At 42.1% G+C, this 15,144-nt stretch overlaps 1 protein-coding gene and 1 long non-coding RNA gene across 3 annotated transcripts in view; one reads left to right on the top strand and one right to left on the bottom strand.

The window, feature by feature from the left end:
* TEX2 (testis expressed 2) overlaps positions 1–15,144 on the bottom strand; it is a 109,122-nt gene that overhangs the window by 69,544 nt on the left and 24,434 nt on the right. The gene's annotated exons all lie outside the window — the stretch shown is intronic.
* LOC309650743 lies at positions 1,699–8,151 on the top strand. Its single transcript, XR_014257699.1, has 2 exons — positions 1,699–2,327; positions 2,371–8,151. It is a non-coding gene; the product is annotated as an uncharacterized lncRNA (long non-coding RNA).

The following is a 15,144-nucleotide window of genomic DNA, read 5'->3' as shown; positions in this document are numbered from 1 at the left end:
CACACATATGGTCACCTAATTTATGACAAAGGAGGCAAGGATATACAATGGAGAAAGACAGCCTCTTCAATAAGTTGCCTGCTGGGAAAACTGGACAGCTACACGTAAAAGAATGAAATTAGAACACTCCCTAACACCATACACAAAAATAAACTCCAAATGGATTAAAGACCTAAATGTAAGACCAGACACTATAAAACTCTTAGAGGAAAACATAGGAAAAACACTCTTTGACATAAACCACAGCAAGATCTTTTTTGACCCACCTCCTAGAGTAATGAAAATAAAAACAAAAATAAACAACTGGGACCTAATTAAACTTAAAAGCTTTTGCACAGCAAAGGAAACCATAAAGACGAAAAGACAACCCTCAGAATGGGAGAAAATATTTGTAAACAAAGCAACAGACAAAGGATTAATCTCCAAAATATATGAACAGCTCATGGAGCTCAACATCAAAAAAACAAACAACCCAATTAAAAAATAGGCAGAAGACCTAAACAGACATTTCACCAACGAAGACATACAGATGGCCAAGAGGCACATGAAAAGATGCTCAACATCACTAACTATTACAGAAATGCAAATCAAAACTACAGTGAGGTATCACCTCACACCAGTCAGAATGGCCATCATCAATAATAATAAATGCGGGCTTCCCTGGTGGCGCAGTGGTTGAGAATCTGCCTCCTAGTGCAGGGGACACGGGTTCGAGCCCTGGTCTGGGAAGATCCCACATGCCGCGGAGCAACTGGGCCCGTGAGCCACAACTACTGAGCCTGCACGTCTGGAGCCTGTGCTCTGCAACAAGAGAGGCCGCGATAGTGAGAGGCCCGCGCACCGCGATGAAGAGTGGCCCCCACCTGCCGCAGCTAGAGGAAGCCCTCGCACAGAAACGAAGACCCAACGCAGCCAAAAAATATATATAAATAAATAAATAATAATTAAAGGTGCTAATAATTTTTTAAAAAATAATAATAATAATAAATGCTGGAGAGGGTGTGGAGAAAAGGGAACCCTCTTGCACTGTTGGTAGGAATATAAACTGATACAGACACTATGGAGAACAGTATGGAGGTTCCTTAAAAAATTAAAAATAGAGCTACCATACAACCCAGCAATCCCACTACTGGGCATATATCCTGAGAAAACCATAATTCAAAAAGAGTCATGTACCACAATGTTCATTGCAGCACTATTTACAACAGCCAGGACATGGACTAAGTATCCATCGACAGATGAATGGATAAAGAAGATGTGGCACATATATACAATGGAATATTACTCAGCCATAAAAAGAAATGAAACTGAGTTATTTGTAGTGAGGTGGATGGACCTAGAGTCTGTCATACAGAGTGAAGTAAGTCAGAAAGAGAAAAACAAATATTGTATATTAACGCATATATGTATAATCTAGAAAAATGGTACAGAAGAACCTATTTGCAGTGCAGGAATAGAGACACAGACATAGAGAACGGACATGTGGACACAGGAGGGGAAGGTGGGACGAACTGGGAGATTAGGTTTGAGATAAATACACTACCATGTGTAAAACAGATAGCTAGTGGGAACCTGCTGTATAGCACAGGGAGCTCAGCTCGGTGCTCTGTGATGACCTAGATGGGTGGGATGGGGGGGGTCCAAGAGGGAGGGGATATATGTATACATATAGCTGATTCACTTCATTGTACAGCAGAAACTAACACAACATTAAAGCAATGCAATTATACTGCATTAAAGTAAAGCAATTATACTCCAATTAAAAAAAATTTTAAGTAAGAAAATAAATAAACAAAACTCAGTCACAGAATATTCCAATGGAAAGGGAAGCTCAGATATCGCCTAGTCCTAAGTGAATAAATCCAATAATTTGAAAGTGGGAAAAAAAAAAAAAGAGAGAGAAAGCCTCTAATAAGGGTTTCTCTCCCCAGCATTGATGCAGGATTCTATTCTATCCAGTCTAAAAATAAGGAACAAATCAATGGCTCCCATCTAATCTGAACTCATAAAAAACAAAAGGCCTCAACAGGAAGCCAGTAGCCAACTTCCCTCCCTATCATGAACTCCACGAACCTATCAACCTCAGTGGAGTCAGGGTTAGAATACCAAACATCCATGAAATTTATTTTATTTCTAGTCACTCAAAAAGGTTATCATTAATTAGTCCATGAAAAACCAATCAACAATAAATCAGACTGTACAGTGAAAAATGAAGAGCTATCCATACTCGTGCTTCTCTTCATAATCGAATGAATATTTTGCCTTTTACTAAAGATTCATGTGGGGAGGGAAAAAAAAATGAAGAGCTATTTCAAGACTCAATGTTGGCATTTATTAGCTCAGATATAATAACCTCTCTGAATCTGATAGGTTTGTTTTTTGTGAGTTTTTTGGACTAATTTTCTAATAATAACTGCCCTTCCTACCTCTAGCTGTATCTGAAACAATTCAATCTCGGGGTCCTACAGAGACATAAAAAGAGAAAACAGCTCCTTTCAGGCCACTCACTTATCAGCAACTCCTCCTCTTGGTCCTCCCACATTAGAACAAATAGTAATGTGGCCATTATCATTATTATTATCAACATTATTATTATTAATTTCTAACTCATATACTAGATTAGAGGAAGTGCTGAAGGAAGGAAAAAGAGGAGGGAAGCAAGCAACTTTGACTGAAAATTAAACGTGTCTCCAGATGTAGAAAGCACAGTAATACTGCGTCTTAAGAGGCAAGCCTGGTTTGGAACATGCCTCATTTCTCAGCAGCATCCCTACTCCTTCAAAATCACTGTTAAAATTCTTCATCTTTGTAAAATTTGGCCCGTTAGATATTTGCTGTCTCTGAACAAGCTTGCACTTGGACATATGATGTATGGGCACCATCTGCTAGCATGGGCTGTGTCGGTCAATAGTCTTAATTCAAAAACATCTCTTGGCGTCGGAAAAGATTCAAGCTGCATTGTATTGCAGAGGATGTCTTAACATCTCTTATCTGTGCAGTTTTTAACAGCATTTGGTTTTACAAAAAGTAGAGAAGAGCCTCAAGGCTCATTTTTTTCCACTTTGATGCTGCAGAGGAAACGGTGAATCTGGTCGAAAACAAGCATAGTAGGAAGTTCTGATTTAGCCTAAAAATCTCAAGTGCATCTTAATAGCCATCCCTTGATTCATCTAAAGTCAATGAAGCATATGAGAATTGCCAGCAGCCATTCTAATCTGTTAATACTCCACCTCACAAACAAAAATCAATATTGACATTGTAGATAATGAGCTAGTGCTAGGCTTAGTTTCATTTAAAAAGAGAAAAGAAAAAGAAAAGAAAGTACTCTACTACCAGCACAGGCAAGCCTCCCAAGGCACTTAGACCTTGACTGGTAGAAACTCGGAACTCCTTTCCCATTAGTTATTAGGTTCCCAGACCCCCAACTCAAAGTCTCTTCCAGCTCAGCAAAACAACACAAGGTTTATACTGCTAGTACACAACAGCTTCACCCTCTGCAGCCACTGCATGGACTTTTACCTGCCATGAGGAAGGCCCACCTGGGAAGAGGGCCACACCCCTGAAGGAAAAAGGTGTTCAAAAGCATCAACATGATTAGAATTTTGCTTTATAGATTGCTATAATAATAGATGGTTCCAGTAATGAATCCAAATACAGTTCACAGTAACTCATTCAAAACCAGGTCATACCTTCAGCACAACCACACGAGGCCTATGGAGGTTTATAAAAGATAATGCTGATGCCATTCACGGGGGAGGGGGGGCCAGGGTGGGGGGTCTCAAGGAGACAACAGATGGATGTCGTATGATGACATCTATATGAAAGTTCAAAACAAAACAAAACAACCCTAAAGTAATGAAAACTCAGGATAGGTATGCCCAAATCAGATGGTGCTAATAGAGTAAAGAAGTCTGGGAAATTGTTTTTTTAAGCAGAAAAGTCATGTATGTGACTTAGGAGGAAGAAACGTGAACAAAATAATATGGCGGACATGAAATACCAGCGCGAGGAAAGGCACCGAGATGGGAACAAGTCAATCAAGACAGAACAAGAGTCGCTAAAGATTAGGTTAGCTACAGCTGAAGGGCTGTACTGGGGGGGCACGGGAGGAAGATTAATATTGGAGTTTAGAGGCAGGGAATCAATTGTTCAAAGACTCTGAAGGCTAAGTGTCTGGATTTATATTTAAATCTTAGGAAACAGAACCACTGTAGGTTCTTGAGAAGTTTGAAACCTGGGTGTAAACAGTTTTGTTCAGGTGAGTGAGTACCTGGAACCTGGGAGACTGTCGTGCTGAAAATCCGGAAGGAGGATGAGCAGAGGGTAGTGGCTGGGGTCACAAAATAGCACATTTCAAAAGCTCGTGTGGTCAAAGTTAACAAGGGGTGAATCTGAGAAAGAGTAAATGGTGTTCCTTTTCATTTTTGCAACCATTGATTGATTGATTGATTGATTGATGGCCATGCTGCTCGGCTTGCGGGATTTTACTTCCCTAACCAGGCACTGAACTGAAGCCCTTGCTAGTGAAAGCGTGGAGTCCTAACCACTGGACTGCCAGGGAATTCCCACAACCATTTTAAAGTTTGAGATTATTTCCAAATTAAAAACAACATCAACAACAAAGCAGTTTCCTAACCACTGTTTGGCTTTGGGTCTGTTGTCATATATTGCCCTCTCCCACCTCCCACCAGCCCTTCCAAGTCAGAGTTGTCAAACTCAGTTACAGGAGGAAGCCACAGTTTTACTACTCCTTGAATTTTTTAAACTTTAGTTTGAAATAATTATAGACTCTCAGGAAGTTGCATAAGAGAGGTCCTGTGTACATTTCACCAATCACTCCTTAAATTTTAAAGTCAAACTGCCTTTTTTTTTTTTTTTTTCATGTTTTTTTGGCCATGCCGTGAGGCATTCAGGATGTTAGCTCTCCGACTAGGGATCGAACCCAAGCCCCTTGCAGTGGAAGTGCGGAGTCTTAACCACTGGACTGCCAGGAAAGTCCCTTAAAGTCAAACTTTAAAGTCACATTCCAAATGGTTAGGAAGTCAAGTTTTAATCACAGACCACCAATTCATCCCTGTAAGAAAAACATATTCCAATAGGCAGAGTGAAACTTCCACTTATAAGGGCTTTCTAATAGTCTTGCTTAAGGTCTTCAATGGTCAACTTTAGGAAGACATCTTCCATAGATACTTCCCAAGTACATGAACAGGCAATTCACCCAAAAGTTCAAATGGCCAATAACAAACGAAAGAGCTCAACTGACTAAATACAACAAAGAATTAGGAAACAAATCAATGAGACAATATTGGTCATCAAATTCCATCTTTAAAATATAACATGTGATGCTGTCAAGGGCATATGGAGACAAACCCTCTATTGCAGACAAACCCTCTATTATGTTGGCACATAATTAGCAAAAACTTTTCTGAAACCCATTCTGCAGTAACTATTAAGCACCTCAATAATGTTCATACCTATACACACACCAGGCAAAAAGGGCTGGGGGGCATGAATGCTAGTTTTTCTCCATATAACAGGCTTATCAGTCATTTTTATTTTCTACTTTTTAGGTATTTCCAAATTCTACTAATTAGGTATTTCCAAATACTTCTGTAATCTGGGGGAAATAATTACATGTAAATGTATGTCAATTTAAAAAATAAAATAATTATCTTCAGAATATCAAATTGTACCCACACCTTACCCATGAGAAAACTAAGACGAAGAAAGATTCGTTTTTATAAAATGAGTCACACTGTATGTATGTATGTAATCTGTTTTTACACTCAAGATAACACAGTGAAGTAATCCAGCATCTGAGTATCAGCAAGGCCTTTGGCTTCAGTTCTACCAACTTGGTAGAAGTCTGACCCTCAGGCAAATTATTTACCCTAACCAAGCCTCCCTTTCTCCATCTGTCAAATGGGAATGGCAAAAGACGGTTCAGAAGATTAAATAAAACAATTTAGGTAAAGCACTGAGCATGGTCCCTGGTACAGAGCAAGCATTTCCTAAATGTTAACTGTACTTTTAAGTATTTCCTCAAGCCAGTAAAGATTCTTTCATACATGACTTTAAATAGCTTTATAAAATGAATATTCTATAATGTAACCATTTCAACACAGGATACTAGGAATTTTTTGCTATTACAAACAATGCTGCAATATATTATGATGCTATACATAACTTTTGACTGCCTCTCTGATTATTTCCTTAGTAATTATTTTTAGAAGTGGAATTACAGGGTTGAATAAGCATATATAAATTTTCACTTCAATTAAAAAAACACACACAATTTCAAGCTCATTGTAAAAAACTTCAAAAATAGATGTATGGAGAGGAAAAGTGAAAATTTCTCCTGCTCTGCCCAAAATCAACTGTTTAGGATGTGTCCTCTGTCCTTCTGTATGCATTTATAAATCCACACAAACACGCAAAACTGTTTTTGTTTTTAGTCTTAAATGTAATCATACTATGCATATTGCTTTGCTGTTTGTTTTTCACTTATTGTTTCCTGGACCCCTTCCTATGTCAATACATACAAATCTACAGGCATACACACTTTTCCTACCTAGTACAGATATACCATCATCCACTTAATCATTCTTTTATTGATAGACATTTGAGTTTTTTCCAGTTTTCACACTAGAAAAACTGCTGCCTTGAAAAGCTTTCTATATAGATCTTGTGTACAGAGCAAGTCTTTCATAAAGTGCCCACCCTGAACCCTTGTCAAGAATGAACATTATTTTTAATTATTGTCCATCTGATGGATGGGGAAAAGGCATCTCAATGCTTTGATATCATTTCATGTTTTTTCCCCCATCTGTTTCTCTTCTATTAACTGGCCATTCATGTTTCTTGCCCAAGGGTTTTTCTTATTCACTTTATGTATCATGGATAATGAACACTCTGTCTATCGTATGTGCTGAAAATATTTTTCCCCATCTCTGACTTTTTACCATTTTGGGGTTTTTTTTTTTAAACATACAAAGTTTTATATTTTTAGGTATTGAATCTCTCAATCTTTTTCTTTATAGTTGCTGTGTTTTTACTTCCTGAGGAAGCCTTCCTCATTCTATCAACCTAAAAGCATTACTCTCTGGAATCATTTTAGAAAACACTGACAATAACATATGTAACACACATAATGTTCTCTGTCCCCTATACAAGAATCAAACTTTTAACTTTGGAAAAACTGACTTGATATGGACAATCATATTTTCTAGCTATAATAAACGGTAAAGTATTTGAACTTTTCCCCCTCCAAATCATACTAGTAAACTAGAAAACCTAGTTTACATTATCTGAATCCATTCGTATCTATTAACCATTCAGCTTCTCCATGTGCAAAAAGTATTTTGGATTAATTCTTCATAAATTGAAAAAAGTCTCTGAGAACTTAAAGAAAAAATTAGCCTTTCTTTTTCAGTGAGAAACAATACTTTTCATACATGCATCAGTAGACTTAACCTTGATATAGGGCAGTAAGATCTGATTAAATGTATACTTAATGTCAGAATTTTATTTACAGGTAAGGAATCTGAGGCCCGAAGAAGACAATTTTTAAAAAATCAAGTTTGAGAAGTTTATGTGTGTAAGTGTGTGTAGGGCAGAACAGTGGGAGTGAGAGAAAGGAAGTGACGGGGAGGAGGTGAGAGAAGGGGCATGAAGGAGGGCTTCCCAGAGGCGGTGTGTGCGCTGGCCCTTGAGATTTGACAAGCTGACTGCAGAGACCCAGGGTGGAGAGTACATTCCAAGTGAAGGACAGAGCATGAGTAAAGGGAAGGAGGCAAGAAACCCAAGGCCACGTTCAACACCTGCAAGAAGGCCTAGAGATACCGAGTTCCTGGCAGAGGTCCCAGATGGCCATCTGTCCACACTGTGGTTCCCTCTGAAGAGAACCACTTGCCCACAGGTCCCATGGGTGAGATTTCCCCCATCCCACTCTACCACCACTGAGGATTGTGACAGGGGAGGACCTGGAGAGCAGCCCCGTGATATGACCCGGCCCCAAAGTCCCACCCAAGTGTAGGATTTTGACAACTCTTCAGTTGGTAGTGGAATCAGTCACTGAAAACACAAACCGAGGGAAGCCATGAGGCAGCAGGGGCAGCAGCTCCGAGGAGGACCAAGACCCTCAAATGACAGTGACAGGGCTCACCCCCTTCACCTCTCCTAACCTTGGGTTCTTTCATTGTAAAGGGGGAGGGGGTCCTCCATTGTCTTCAAGGAATTTTCCAGAAAGCTCTAAATTCTATAATTCTGTGAGTCCTACTTAGAGTCCTACTTTTCCATTCTGCACCAGAGATATTCTTGGCAAGTGCTCAAGTCAAGCAAAGGAAACAGAGTACACTTGAACTAATGTGCCTAAGGCAATTAAGTCAAAATATTTTTCTAATAATATTGTAACAGTTCATCCCACATTAACAAACACTTCTAGACCTTCTGGACTTGTCTTGCTTAGCCCAGCTGTAGAAACATCCTTTACCTCTGGTTAAAGGTGGAGAGTGGGCTGAGTCAGCTAAGAATGAGATGCAAATTATCAGCACTTGCAGGTGCCATGGCAACAGATGACATTCGTCCATCTTCCGCCAGACTCTACAAGAGGGCTGCCTCTGCCCTGGCTGTGATAAGGACAGGCTCTCTACCCCAACGCTTCCTTCGTTCTTATTCTGCACAAACATCCCTCCAAGCACAACCTCTTGGCTTCACCCTCTAGTGGATTCACACCACACCAGCTCCACATTCCCACCGCCCTCACTTCTACAGCGCCCTGCAGAGCCCCCCAGGGACACAACTCCCTGCCCTCTCACAAAAAACCATCTGCCTCCTACTCTGCCTGGGTTTTTTTTTTTAATGGAGAGGAGATCATGGTAAGAGAAGGGCTGGCCTCGTTTTCAAGACCAAACCATCATCTGTACCACCCTCTCTAAGTCATTAGCACTGCTATCTACTGCCTGCGAGACGTGTATGCGGGCCTGAGCCACTCCCACTGCCAGGGATCTTCATCCCAGCCAGGGAGGGTATGGGGGGAGAGGGTTGGGTGCAGGTTGCTGCAGACCCCAGCCAGGAGGTGGCTGTAGCATGCGGACCTGGTCCATGTCCTTGCTGTTTCCAGGAAATTCCTGAATTAGCATACTGACTTCCTAGTCAGATCCCCCACTGGTGTGATTCTAGGCCTTGTCTCTCATCTAGGCCTCCAATTTTGTCTCCCTCCTTTCTCCCTCTAAGCACATGACCTTGCCTCTATTCACCAGGAAGGTGGTAAGAGTTGCTATCTTGCCTCCCATATCCATCTATATACACCAATCACTATTCCCATTCTTTGGCTAGAAATTCTTCTGCCCATTCCTCTCTATTCTCCACCCACACACAGACTCTATCCAGGTCCGAAGAGGTCTACTTCTAAACCCAATAGACTCATCTCATTCCTGTCCACCCCATCCTGACCCCACTCACTCCCTCTCATCCATCAAGGGACCTCTGCTCTTCCAACCACCAAGGCCCCAACCAAAAGAGTCTTCTGACACTCTCTTCTTGATCCTCCAAACCTCTTTAGCTCTCCAAGCCCTGTTGACTCACACCTCACACCTCAGCATTTCTTTCTGACTTTACCCCTTGCCCTCGTCTCCAGCCCACATGGCATTCTGCTGCCAGACTAGCCTTCTTTAAATACTACTCTCATCATGTCACCATTTTGCTCAAAAACCTATCATGTTCTTGTGTCTCATCTAATCTCCTTGGCCTTCAGGGCCCAATACAACCCAGCCCCTCTATCTACTCACCCTCATTTTCAATTACGCTAAAGTGTTCCCAATATTCTGGCTGGGTGTGATGAGCGCCTGGCTCATGTGAAAACCATCCTCCTTCCCACCTCCCTGTACTGAAAATGCTTTCCCCGCTCTCCTCTGTCTTGTCAAATCCTAGCGTCCTCCATGAAGGCAGTGACGCTTGAACTGAACCCCAGGCCTTCCTTCTAGACAACTCCAGCCCCTCGGGTGACCTACAATATTTACACCACACAAATAACCAAAGGAAGTAAATCCTCAACCAGGAGTAGACTGAGTTCCCAAAGTTCATCAGTAAGTCAACTGTCTGAAATTCAAACTCCATTTATCCTGAAGGAAAATAAATGGGAAATAGGTTCCTAGGCTCACAAAACTTATGCAATCCACAATGTAACAGCTATGGTACAAGTGTACTTTTCCAACTACACAGACCACTCTTTATAACACACTCAAAAGAAAAACACACTCTGATTTCAGATAACGTCAGGACCCTAGAATGAGGGCCACACTCCAGAAAAAGACAATTCTAGAGACTAGGAAGCCAAAGGCCCAGGGGGTAAATCCAGACACTTTTCACCCATCTGCCCCAACCAGACTTCTAGAGTCTGAACTCCAGTTTCCAATCCAGCCCATGGACGTGAGTCTGCTTTAATTCACGTGTAAAATTTTCTCATTCAACAGAAGCAAGCCCCTGGAAAAGTGCAGAGGAATTGGGTCTGCCTGCTCCCAGACACACACGAGCCCAGGTAGCAGTCACAGGAAACACCCCTTCCCGGGACGGTTCCAGGCTGCAGAGAGACTGCTGCAATGACTTCCAAGCATTGCCACAGAGAAAGGCATCAGGGAGAACATGGGAAATTCTTTATTGTGTCCAGAGAATGGAGCAGGGCACACAGGTCTAATTTTAGCACACATAGGAATTTGGTGCCCACTCTCCCGTGGGGACTAGGCTCTAGGGTCAGGGAAAAAGCTATCTATAGCCAAAATCACCCTTGAGAATCTCCTGAGTCTCCCACAAAGTACTGTACACGTGCTTCAGGCGACCTCATGTAGTCATTATTGTACCCATTCAAGTTTCAGAAACTTCAAGGCTGACTAAAGGACGGAACTAAAGGAAAGGCTGAACGTGGGCTGGCCTTTCACATCACTCTGCCCCTAGGAAGACTAGCAAATCCCTAATGTGGATGGGAGCTTCTCCGGGGCTCCTGCCTGCTTGCAGCATTTGCTTTATCTTGTTTTAATATTAAGCCTCTGTGACTCTAGTACACATTAACAAATGTATTTGTTGTGAGGATTAAGGTAGAAGGTGGTTAGTTTTCTGAAGTGAGCTGAGAACTGGACGGGCCCCATGGTGCACAGAAAAACCTGGTTGAGAACTCTGGCACTGAAGAGATCCAGCTTCAGATCACAGGTCCACTGCTTACCGGCGTGTGACTGTGGACAAGTCACTGCAAAAAGCCTCTTTTTTCCTCATATATAAGTAAAATGGAGATAATAGTGCCTACACCTCACAGGGGCTGCTGGGAAAATTAAGAAAGAACATTCAGCATATGTAAGCTATTATTCTCAGCATCCACAGCAGGCATGAGCACATCTTTTGTACCCATGCAAACTTGGCCAGAGTCGACCCCACCAGCCATGTTACCAAGGATGAAACAGATAGCTTGTCTCTACCTTCTCGAATCGCTTGAACTAGACTGTCCCATTTGATCTCAGGTTTAGTTTAGGCAGCTGTGACCATTAAGAATGACAAACACAGGGGCAAAGTAGAAAAATGGGAAGGTCTATACGTTATAATACAAAATGAGAAAGCAGACTTTGGGATTATGTGCATACATCAAACACAACTACGCAAAAAGTACATACAATCAACAGGATCCCAGGAGGCTACAGAGACTAATAGTTGGTGCTTCACTGTAAATTATCTTCACTTTTAGTGCAAAGCTTTTAAAAGGATCATTTTTAAAATGAGGGCACTGAATGAGATCTGCAGTTTTACTAACCTTTTTTTCTTTCTCTTCCCCAGGCTGGCAAGAGTCTAACAAACGATGTTTAACAGTAATTGATTGATTCTGTGTACTATTTTTCCATTTCAATGCTAATCCAAATTTTAGCCAACAATCCACATTTACAAAGGGTTCATAATAACATTATGAAAACAAATCACTGCCACAGGTGTGATAATGATAAGCACAGCTAAGTAAACAAGAAACAATTAGTTGCTCTATCAAAACTATGAGGCACTCATATTCAAGGTCAATCTCATTCTAAAGGAATTAGCATGCTCAGCTTGGGGAGTGAGACCTGATACCAGCTCTAGTAACAATGTCTAGAGTTAGACCAATCCTGTCTCAGAAATTCCTATTATGTCATCCACAGCCAATCAGAACTTGGAATCCGCACGAAACCATACAGACTTGCGATTCCCAACGAAAGCAAGGAAACTTGATGTTTTGGGTAGCTTTGGTGTCCTTATCCTGGGTTAAGGTATAATTTCTGTTAAGCCTTTTGAAACGCCGGAAACAGTCCCCTGGCTCCCGTGGGTTCCTTTGCAGATGCGGTTGGAACCATCAGGCTCAGTCAGCTCCACGCAGCAGACCGTGGTGGGACAACTGATCGGCCGCCCTAAGCGCCTGCTTAATCCTAGCTCTCAAAGGGCAGATGCACCTTGGGATTGGGCAGAGGGGAGCTGTGCCAGAAAACCCTAAGAAACATCTGCACACGGATGACTCAGCCACCCCTTCCCATCTCATGACTGAGGAGGAGGGACTGGAAGACATATACTGATAATTTGAAAACACTGCCCTATGTATGTGCACGCACACGCCCCACCCCCCCAATGCCTACCACAGAATTGAGACTCACGGGTCTAAATCAACTTGCAATATCAGGAATGCATTACACTTACTTAAATACACACACACACTCACACACACACACACACAGAAAAAGGTGATGGATTCACCAGGAGCTCAGTTGGAGACACAGTACCAGCTATTCCCGGGCACCAGTAACTAGTTAATCCAGCCTACACAGAAGGCATCACCTGAGAGGCAAATTGCTTTGTAAGAGGCTACTGCTCTGTACCTACAGGGAAAAAAAGGCCTATCTCCATCAAGGCTAATCAATCAACGACTTCAGATATTTTAAATGAGGAATCAGAGGTGGGCCACTGCTGCCACAGGCACAGGACACAGTCGGACTGAGTCCTGCTCCTGATCTTTGATACGCCTGCCTCACTGTTTGCCCCTTGAGTTGTGGCCTCACCTCCTGCGGCTGGTCCTAACCACCCCACTCCCACCGCTCTGCCAGCCCAGACCCTGCAGCCAGGGCCTCCAGAGCTGCCCATTCCCGAAAGTCTGTTTCATTGCTGTCTCAAGGCCCAAAACAGAACAGAAGGCAGAAATGAAAGGCAAATAGAATAAAAAAGAAACTTGGATGCACAAAGTAACAAGAGAAAAGGCTGTTTCTCGGACAATCAAGGAAAATAAGCACAAGTAGCATTTCATAACCGGAAATACGTACAATTGCACAGCATGAAACCAAACTGTCTAATCTAATTCTGGAGGCACTATAAACTTGATGGCCGTACGGGGGCTCCATTTGACGTTTCAAAGAATCAAAAGTTGTAAAGTTGTGATCCTGATATTTTTCTATTCACAGGTCCAGTAATTGCCTAACAGCAGTGCCCTGCCCTTTCGCAGATGATTAGTGCTGAGTTTGTTGTTGGCTTTTCTTCTTCCAGCTTATGTGGGTCCTCAGAGAGTACCCTCTGCTAAAGCAAAATGCCAAAACAGGAGCAGAACTTTCTGGCCATCCGCGTGCAATTAGGATCCCATAAAAATCCCACTCAGATAACTCAGCACCTAAAAGTGCACTGCCTGGGCCAGCTGAGGCTCACCGGAAAGAGCGCCAGTTCAGGAGAAGCCTCGCTGGGTCTGGATTTTCTGATCTGTCAAATGAGGGTCATGATGGTGAAACCCCAGCCCTCAGATTGTTAGGAGAAAGAATAAATAGCATAGCACTTCATAAACTGTAAAGTTTGGGCACCTGACAGCATAGCAGTGTTGTTATAATTAACCACATTGCTCTCTCCCCCTGGATACAGTGGAGTAAAGTATAACAAGGTACTATCACTACTTGTTCTCAAAAGAACCTATCTGTTTGGCCGATATTCTATGTAAATAAAGATGTATCATGGTTATTCTTTTCTTGAGAAAATATACGGTTTTTTTTTCCTCCAAAAACTTTATGACAGCCATTTAAATTTCCATGGCAAAGAACACCATTTATGTACTGAACAGTATGTGTGCCCCAGTCAACTAAAAAGCAGCAGTAGTTATTTCTGGGACGGAGGAGGGCCAAGGGTCATGGAGATCCAGGAGATACACGGACCTGAATCAATAACAACAGTTAAATTTTACGTGGCTTTAAGTGCTGTACCAACAATATCTCATTTAAGCCTGACAACCCTCTGAGATAGGTACTATTATTATTTCCACATTTTACAGGTGAAGAAAAAGACCGAAAGTGGTTTAGGCAACTTACCAAGGTAACAAAGCTACTCACTAGCAGAGCTAGGACTCCAAGGCCATGCTCTTCACCACTGCACTACACTGCCTCGTTCAGCTATTTCCACAGACAAATCAATCTCGAGTCAACAGAAGCTTTCTACAGGTGCTCTGTGCTTCAAGAAAGAGTTCCATCCTTTCGACATTTACTGAGCACTAGCTACAGGCCAAGCCAAAGACCTTCACCCTATCTGTCCAGGGGTGCATCAATTCCAGGGTGGACCTTGTGTCTAAAGACAACTCAGGAAAGCACTGAAAAGTGCTTAAAAAAAACACTGTAGTAATGCACAGAATGGGCTATAAAATACTTTATTCTATTGTTATAGGTTCCTCAAAACCTGCTTGGGATAACAATCAATTCATTAAGGACATATGCTCCATGGTGGGAAGACTTTCCTATGGTATAATAAACTACAGTTTACAGCAGAAAGCAATCCTGAAGGCCTACATCAGCCCCCAGCCCTACCTATCCTATCCCACCCCTCTAATTCATTGCTCTGTATAAGTAAATGTTCTATTACATACATGCAATAGATCATAAAACCCCCAAATACTGCATACCCACTTTTGTGTGCTATGGGAACATATTTCCACCTTTAGGGAAGTTGGTTACAATTAGCTGGGACTTCACTGAGACACTAGGAGAGGCTACAGCAGGTGAGGCTCCCTACGAGGCTCCACCTGCAGCAAATGTTCCATCCACACCACTGAGCATCTGGTGACTTCACTGATGTCTCTGTCTTCCCTTTTATACTGGCTGTCTCAGGCAGCTGCTAACCACA

This window comes from Balaenoptera physalus, assembly GCF_965194825.1.
Source record: "Balaenoptera physalus genome assembly, chromosome: 20".
Classification (NCBI taxonomy): Eukaryota; Metazoa; Chordata; class Mammalia; order Artiodactyla; family Balaenopteridae; genus Balaenoptera; species Balaenoptera physalus.
Note: the sequence above shows the minus strand (reverse complement) of the source record. Positions and strands in the feature narration are given on the sequence as shown.